Source organism: Aphelocoma coerulescens, chromosome 2 (genome assembly GCF_041296385.1).
Source record: "Aphelocoma coerulescens isolate FSJ_1873_10779 chromosome 2, UR_Acoe_1.0, whole genome shotgun sequence".
Lineage (NCBI taxonomy): Eukaryota > Metazoa > Chordata > Aves > Passeriformes > Corvidae > Aphelocoma > Aphelocoma coerulescens.
In genome coordinates, this window is record NC_091015.1 from 82,427,599 (window position 1) to 82,436,453 (window position 8,855).

The 8,855-nt window shown below is 42.5% G+C and overlaps 1 protein-coding gene across 1 annotated transcript in view; it reads right to left on the reverse strand.

Annotated features, from left to right (window-relative positions):
• CDH20 (cadherin 20) overlaps window positions 1–2,405 on the reverse strand; it is a 118,997-nt gene extending 116,592 nt beyond the window's left edge. The window contains exon 1 of the mRNA XM_069008300.1: window positions 2,318–2,405. The gene's annotated coding sequence lies outside the window, so the exon portion shown is untranslated. The remainder of the gene's footprint in view (window positions 1–2,317) is intronic.
• Window positions 2,406–8,855: the final 6,450 nt, after the last annotated feature.

Here is an 8,855-nt window from a genome sequence, read left to right on the forward strand (position 1 = left end):
GCAACTCCAACAAAATCTAACAAACTGCTTTACCTTTCAGAGCTGGATGAAAGCTCCCTCCTTTTTTTTTTTTCTCTCATGATGGGTAGCTCCTAGTTTCCTACATGTGCAGTGACAGAAATTATACTTAACTGAATTATTTTTTAAACCTTGCCCAATTACAGGATGTTTATTTATTTATTTATGATGGATTTGCATGCTATATAGATGTTTCCAAGCCAAATGAGTCTTTCATGTAACTGTTGTAAAGTCAAGAGAGTTATACGAATGATAAGACTGTTTCCTTTACAGTTAGACTTTGAGAAATTCTTTTACCTTGCTTAAATGCCTAAGGACTGCTTTCAAAGTTGGTTTTTCTTTTTCTTTTTAAACACAACATCATTCCATCCTTTCTGATGGTTAATTCACTTATATGCTTCTTTAACACGAATGTGTGCATATATATGGAAAAACATGCTATACAGGAAAGCAAAACACCTTTTGCCTAGGGTGCCATCTTCCAGTTAATATCAGTAAGTCATATTCTGTTGCTTATAAGTGCATCTTGCTCGACAACTTATCACCACCTCCAGTACAAACGCTTGCAGGTTGTATCTGCCTGCTGTGTCTCAGGGAATAGCTAACACAGTGTAACAAGAGGTCATTTCATCAGATTACCATGAAAGAATCACTGCTGCAAGGAACTTGAGCTGAACAGGGACACAATCACAGTGTTAAAAACTCGAAACAGTTTACCATTAAAGCCTTGTGTGACTGCTTGAGAAATGTCTTAGAGCAGCACAAAAGCTGGCACCATTAGCTTTCATCCCTGCTGAGTTGGCAATAAAGTGCACACATAAGTAAAATGCATTAATTGGTATTAGTCAATCTAGTTAAGATGTTCTTTCTCCAGGCATCTTCAGATTTCATTTCCATAAAATAGGATTTCTTTAAGTCTCATAATTTGATTTTGTCCAGCCCAAAATAATATTGACACAATGGCAGCAAAAGCACAATTACACCCCAGCTTTACAAAGGTGTTCTCTATCTAAATAGACTGGGACCCACGTGCTCCCAGTCTCACACACACACAAAAAGAAAAAGCAACCCTCGTGAAAAAAAACTGCGGAAGAGGAAAAAGTGATACATATTCCTATCATTTCCCTATGCTATTCTTCCTCCCTTTCCCCCGTATTTTTCCTACTGTGCACTACTGATTACTGCACTTTAAGATCAGAATAAACAATTAACTGCCTAATTATTCCAGTCACACCAAGCCACAATGAAATCTTTATTCAGTGTTTACAGCAATCTTTGGCAGAGACTGTCTTGCTGTTTTTAAACCAAGAAGAACTGCTCCCTTTGGCTCCCTTCAGCATCAGCTGCCTGGGTTTCAGAGCTGGATGCCAATAATCAGCCTCCTTTTTCTCTTCCAAAGTGGCTATTTTTTTTTTTAAGGGTGAAAAGACCTATTCTCATCAACTCCCCATATATTCTGCCTGATTTATGTCCCAGCCACTGGGGCTCTTCCTTCCGTATCTTTTACCATTTGTGTGCCCCCACACCCCCTCCGCTCCGCTCCCGCAGCGCCCGCCGAGCCCCGGAGCCCCCGGACACCCCCGGACGCTCCCGGACGCTCCCGGACGGGGGGGGCGCTTCTTCCTCGGGAGCCCCGGCGAGGGGGCGGGAGGCGGGGGGGATAGTTTCCAGCTCCGGCTGTACAGCATCCGCACACATCCACACACGCACACCTTCTCCCATAGTTTTTTCTCGTTCTGCCGAAATCCCCGAGGCGGCTCCCCGCCCCGGGAAAGTTGGAGGGAGACGCTCCACGCCCCCGGCGGCTCTTTCTGCCCCCTCTCCGTCTCTCTGACCTGCTTCTCTCTCCCGATGGGCAGCCGCGCCGCCGGGACGCTCCGTGCCCCGCTCCGCCCTGCCCTGCCCGGCTCTGCCCAGTCCTGCCGCCGCAGAAGAGCACCTGCGGAGCGGGGGGAAGCTTGTCCTAGCCAAACTCCAGAGCGACCCGGTGTGGGCTCGTTCCGTTCCCCACCGCCTCCTCCTCGTCCTCTGACTGCGGATGGACAGCCAGGGAAAGAAGAAGCAAAAAAAAAAAAAAAAAAAAAAAAAAAAGGAACAACTAAGATCAAAAGAATACTAAAAACCTAAGGAGAAAAAGAAGAAAAAGGAGAAGAGAGGAAAAAAAAAAGAAAGGAAAGGGGAAAAAGAAGAAAGAAATAAAGGAATCAAAAATAAAGAAAAAGAGAAAACGGGGAGAGGGAAAGAGGGGGGAAAAGGGAAAAAGCAGAAGAAAAAGTCCGCGAATGAGAGGTCGGGTTACCTTGCAGTGTGGAGGAGCTCCCGACTGCCTTCCTGGCGACGGGACTTCCCTCCTCCGCCGGGTGCGCCCCTCACATCCCCGCGCCGCCCCGTTCCGCTGCCGCGGAAGGAGCTGCCACTCGCTTCTGTCTCCGGCTGCGGAGAGAGGCTCGGGCTGGGGGGGCTGCGCGGCCGCAGGCAGAGGAGAAGGAGGAGGAGGAGGAGGAAGCGGAGGAGGAGGAGGGAGCCCCACGGCCGCCCCGCTGCCCAGAGCTGCCCGCTGGAAGTGGCCGCCGCTGCCCCTGGCTCGGCTGCCCGTGGCTATCGCGGCGGGTCTAACGCTGCCGCGGGGACCTGCGGGAGGCGATTGGTGCCGGGGAGCTGCGCCCCCCTGCGCCGCCCCCCGCCCTCCTTCCCGGGGAACCCCCGCCCCAGCTGCGGCCCCCGGGCCCCACGCAGCCCCCGGCTATGGGAGGGCAACCCCAGGTCTCCCCTCCGCAGGACTGGTTACATCCCGGGAGGATTCCACAACGCACCACATGGGCTACGAGAGGATGGGCTGCCGAGGAAGACCAAAAGTCATACCGGAGAGGCGAAGCGCTTCTTTATTTAGCAAAAAAGGGCACAAAGATGAAAGCTGAATTTCTTTGGAAGGCTCGATTTTAGTTAATGAACGTGCTGAGACTAATGTCAGAGCTGCTTTTATGAGGGCAAACAGTAGAGTTTCCTGGAGGGTTTGTGTAAGACTTTGGAAAAACAACCAAATAATAAAGGGATTTTACATCCACCTTTAAAGATCATTTTAGTGTTCATAAAAGCTGTCAGGCTTGCTGAAATACTCCCCATCCACAGAACAACAGCTGCAAAGGCAGTGGCAGGACAAGGCATCCTTTCTGCCAACTAATTCATCTCAATCTTGACCTGAAGGAACCAGGAGGGCAGGTATTTCTTATTCATCATTCCTGTGCTAGCCTTCAACTTTCTGCACAGAATGGGAAGGCAGCAAACTTGCACCAACTTTGATGATGTGTATGTGTGAAAAAGAGAGGGAAACTTGTCCACTTGGGTATGAGAAGGTTATTACCCCTCTAATAGTTCCCTGTAGTAATAACTCCTTTTTGCTGCTAGCACAGAGCCCATTCCCTGTTTCAGGTACATTGGTAAATCTCAAACAACTCCTCTAAGCTCAGAGCAGAGCTGTGCCCCATCAGTCTGTGGCCAAGCCAGTGACTGGCAGAAGGAGACTCTAAATCTCCTTATCGATTACCTGGGACACTGCCAGTCCCTCAACAATTAGATCTTGAGATGAAGATTCAGATTATACAGTCAAGATTTGTTGTTTTGGGTGGGTTTTATTTTATTTTTTTTTTCTTCTCCAGATTTGCCCTAATGATTATTTGCAGAACTAAGGTCTCACTGGCTAGTTTTCTGGCCCTGCATTTTTCATATTGATCGCAGTGTAGTCATTTCAGCATTACAGAAGAAAAAGGGCAGTTAGATCTCTGGAGAGAAGTTGTTGGAAGTTTGAATGCTGGCGAAGTGCCCAAAACAAATGATGAATTACAGCTATGATAAATGAATACTTGGATGTGTTGGGAAGCCATACAATATTCTCCCAGTTTCCTCTGTTGCGTGTTCATCTTTGGGCTCATCCTCAGGCTGATGGAACATTTTTAATATAACAGTTGGAGGAGGCAGGAATGGCCTTTGTCAGCATTATTGGTCAGCCTCAGAGACTCAGTGCACTTCTGACAAAAATAAGGCAAAACAGACCCCTTAGTAACCCTTTTCCCTAATACTAGGACAGAATACTTGTAATAACCTCTATTACATAAAACCTCTATATTATAATAAATACTTGTAATACTTGTAATACTGAAAGTTATCAGTACACCATTACTGCTTCGAGTCTGACCACAAGAGCAATGACCTCTTGCTAGAATTGAGTTGGTTACTGAATAAATTCACTTGCTTCTTGTAGTATATGCACACATCTCCATTCTTCTGTTTCAACATGGTATACTTGGAATAAGTCTGATTGTAATCTTAAAGGCTAAATAGATGCTACTTGAAAAGTTTTCAGTTTGAGTGTAATCTATGAATTGGTTTTTTCCCCCAAGCTGGACTGCAGTAGGGGGAAAAAAGTCAGAATAAAATACATATGACAGCTTTAACAGAATGGCAACCCCGGTGGATGCCCTTTGATTATTACATGTACCACAGTACCATGAAAATAAAATGCAATACCATCTATTGTTTAAGTTTATAATTTAGGATTAATATACAGTACGTAATGCGGCACTCCTATATGACACAGAAAACACAGGAGAATTTTATTATACACAGAGCAAGCACTAGAACAATCCATGCATTTTATACATGAACTCCTCAGTTTCACATACACAGCCAAATGGGTTATCCAAACATTGTATTTACTAAAGCAGATGTGGCTACACACTCTAAATTCTGCCTCATGTGTTGTCTTCCTTCACAGGGACACAATTCAGTAATGTGCCTGTGACTTATCTTTTCTGAGACCTGGGATACCCAGTAAAATAGGAGGAACTTATATTTTCACTGTCTCACTGTTTCACTGGCTCCCCTCCCCAGTACACAGCTGAATCACACAATCTGAAGAGTGCTCTTCTGTGCCTCTGAAATTGGAGTTGAGAGAATGTGGCAAAGAGTGTGTTCATCAACTCACCTGTCTCAGTACTGCATGTTTTCAACCACCAGGCTTTTTCAGGAAAAATGAGAGAAGGTTTCAAACATTCATATGTGAAATGCACATACAGAACAGGTGGATGAAGAAGTGTCTCACCTCCTTCCTCAAAAACATAAAATAAAATTACAATTTTAAATTACAAAAATGGAATCTAACTCTTAAACCTTACATGAACCATAAAAATAATTTGTTTAGTCTAGAGAATTTTATTAAGCACAGTTGTGATTAAATATCCTTACATGAAAGAAGTGAATCTTTCCTCTCCAATACTTGATGGTCTCCCTTCCACCATACTATACATAATTCTAAAACCAAACAAACAGAATGAAAAAAAATGCTAGAGAATGCAGCATGCTGAGTTGTTTTAAAATTTAGAGGCTTTCTGAGAGATGAAAGAAGCATTTTGCTATCACTGTTTGAACAAGAGAATTTTGTATGCTGCAAGCTATTTACACTGTTCTCCTACAAGGAAGACTTTGAAGATGAAGCATTATATATGGATATTGCTTATGTGTTCATATAGTTTTCTGCCTTGCAGGACTGAAACAAGGCATGAGTTACAAGTTACCTAAAAGACAGAAGTGAAGGAACAAGAGAGGAGAAAGCAGAAAACCAACTATTTTCAACTTTTATGTTATTGCATGTCATACAGCAGCTTTTATGTTTCTCCCTTATACCCCTGCCTCACTTTATCCAGCTCTGTTCATTATTCTTCTGACAAAAAAAGAGGTTTTGGATTTTGCAGGTGTGGACTGTGTGTGGTGTCACTTTAGAGGTGGCTAACAAGAAACATTCACTCCTTACAAACACTAGGATGGTATATTTGCACCAGGAGATGTTGGAGGAATTGACACGATGGAACTTTTGTAGCACCTCTGTGGCTTTTTAAAACAGTGGGTGTTCATTTAACCATTGATTTGCTTTTGTAGTTAATTGCAACCTAAACTGTATTGGTTTGCATTGTGCAATAAATCACGGCTTTTCAAAATACAATTGTTAAGGGCACCATAGAATCTATTCAGGAAGGTGAAAAAGTGAATATTAGCTAAAAACGATTCCATATGCCAAATGATAAAATGAGTCCACGACCCAAAAGCAGTAAGTTTCCAAAGCAATAAAACAATATTGCACATTGCTGAAGAAGTGACATAGCAAGAGAATGCATATATAACAAGAATGGTGAAAGGAATATGTACGGTCATAAAGTCACATCCATCTCTGTAAAATGTTACTAAACCAGTAATAGGAATAGCTTTCAAGTTCTCATGTCCACAGGGAAGAATATCAGCTGTACTTGCAGCCAAGAAAGCCCAGACTGTCACGTGCTACAATGGTGAAACTCCTGAATGCTGTACTGTCTCTTTGAAAAGCATGTATGCACACAAAATCCAGTGGAGAACTTAATGTTACTAGAGCACAGGACACAAAGAGCTGTGTTTGTTCTGCCACATGTATACAGATGTACCCCAGAACCTCTCATTCAGCAGGCTCCATGACCTTCTCTGTCACATGCTTTTCTTTTGTCCTTCACTCTCCTTTTCTTCCAAGCAACCAGGCCTTGCTCAGGAGTAAGGCCTAATTTGAATCCTTCTCAAGGAGTTACCTGAGCTTACCACTGTCAGAAAATCTTTGTAAAGTTTTCCTTTCTCAGAAGAGAGGGATCCCCTCCCTCTTTGCTCTGCTTCTTTTCTTGTTTTGCCTTAGTCACTCAATACAGTGATTTGTCTCCTCTTTTGCTTATGTAGGGTGGGAAAGGCCAATCTGACACTGCTTTCTTCTTAGTCACATTTTCTTCTATATTAATTAAAGAAAACCATATTCAAGCATATATTCAAATCTAGTGGCCATCTGGAAGTACAACCTTGTTTTGGTGTATCTCCTGCTCTTTCAAATAAAGTCTTTTTTGTCTCTGCCACCTCTTCTTAACCTTAATTATCAGTTTATCATTTTAGTCTTTTTTTAGTCTATTGTTCTTTGGGAGGTCTGTCGGATTCAGTATCTTCTTTCTCAATGGCTGCTCATAAGGAAGAGACTAAATTGAATATGGACTTCTATTTCTACAAAAAAGACCATGACCATGGTCTACTCCATCAGTATCTTCAGCAGAGTAATTTGTGGTCTGGAGTCACTGAGGAAAATACTCTTTTTTGTCCTGCTGAGACATGCATCAGCTTTTTCTTCACACTGAGGCATTAAAACTCCACAGCAGAGGCAGGGAATCCCAAGTGTAGGCATCAACTTTAAAGCTCTGGACTTTATTAATTTAGTTTGAAACCTGATTTGGTTTCAAGACAGTAGCAAGAAAGTTCACAGAGTCCTATTCACATCTCAAAATGTCACCTCAGATGGAGGGCACCAGGAGGCTGAAAGTCTCAGAGGGAGCTGCCAAGGAACTGCCGTGTCATCTTGGCCTCAGCCTGGCCTCTTCCTGACAGCACCATTTCATTTTGCTTATTTTTATCAGGGCATGTGGAATTTCCAAATGAAAACAAATGAAAAATGCACAAAACTGTATTATTACAACTCTACTTACTCTTAACAATTTTTCTCCTACAGCATTTCTAATGGGATGCTGATGAGCAGATTTTCTGCTCTTCCAGGCATTTACTAAACCAATTCTGAATATCTCTAACTACACCACTTAGGTAAAAGGAGGGAATTATTTGCTGTGGTACCTGTACCACAGGATGTGAAGTGTGTACTATGGACAAATCACAGGTAGTGTGCTGGCCGTAAACAAGCAATTGTCAAATTGCTAGATACAGCTTTGTCTGCAGTGAGAGAACTGTAGCTAATGAAGGATTGTCTTCTTGCCATGCATGATGACAGGGGCTAATAGAAAAGAAATAAAGTGAAGAAGGAAAAACACTTCAGATGTCTCTATATGAATAGTAAAAGGAACAGGCTTCTATTGTCAGAACTTAAGTCAGTGACGTCTGTGCTTGGGCTGCTTTTCCTGCTTGCACTGGATGTCACAATACAAAATGCAACATAACTCTGATTGCCCAGCACTGTTCATGTTCTCTCTATGGGAACTGAGCAGGGATTTTTCTTTGAATACATCATTTACAGCTTGCTACAGCAATTCTGCAAAGTCAATACATATCCTTAGCACAAAGCAGAGAATGAAGGGCATTATGGAGAAAGAGAGAAAGATACTACATTGACAGAGAAAGATGAATTCCACTGCACAAGCACATTACAGGTTCCATTCATAGGAATAAAATTACTCTTTCTTTCAAACAGAAAGTATTTTTCAAAATACATTTAATATAGTTATATTTAAAAATATCTTGTGTGCAGCTTGTATGCCACTACTGACAAACTCTCTGGCACTGAATTATCATATGATTATGTATTGTGCAAAGAAGATCTATTTATTGATTCAAGTCACATATATTTGCAAGGCAAGGTTTGTAGACACAGGTAATATTTTTTATTAGACCAATTGATTACAATGAAAAGATGGATCAGAAACACAAGCCCTTCGCTGAGTAAAAAAGAGTCTGTTTTTTTTTCCCCTAGGAGCTCAAACTGGCTATATAAAAGATGTTATTTCTCCTGGCAAACTTAGCTGCTGTTAAATCTTAGATCACCATGACTGTTACAATGCTGCTGCTTATGTAATTATAAAATACCTATATGGGAACCTGTATTACTCCTCTGCATTATTAATAGTGCCTGACATGTTTTCACTACTTTATTGGGAATGCATTTAGACAAAATCTTCTCCTGACCACCCGAAATAACCAAATTGGAACCTACAAGCATTGAGGAAGGGTATGGAAAGCAATTTTCAGCCACGGGGTGTCTGTGCTAGAAGAGGTCTGCTAGA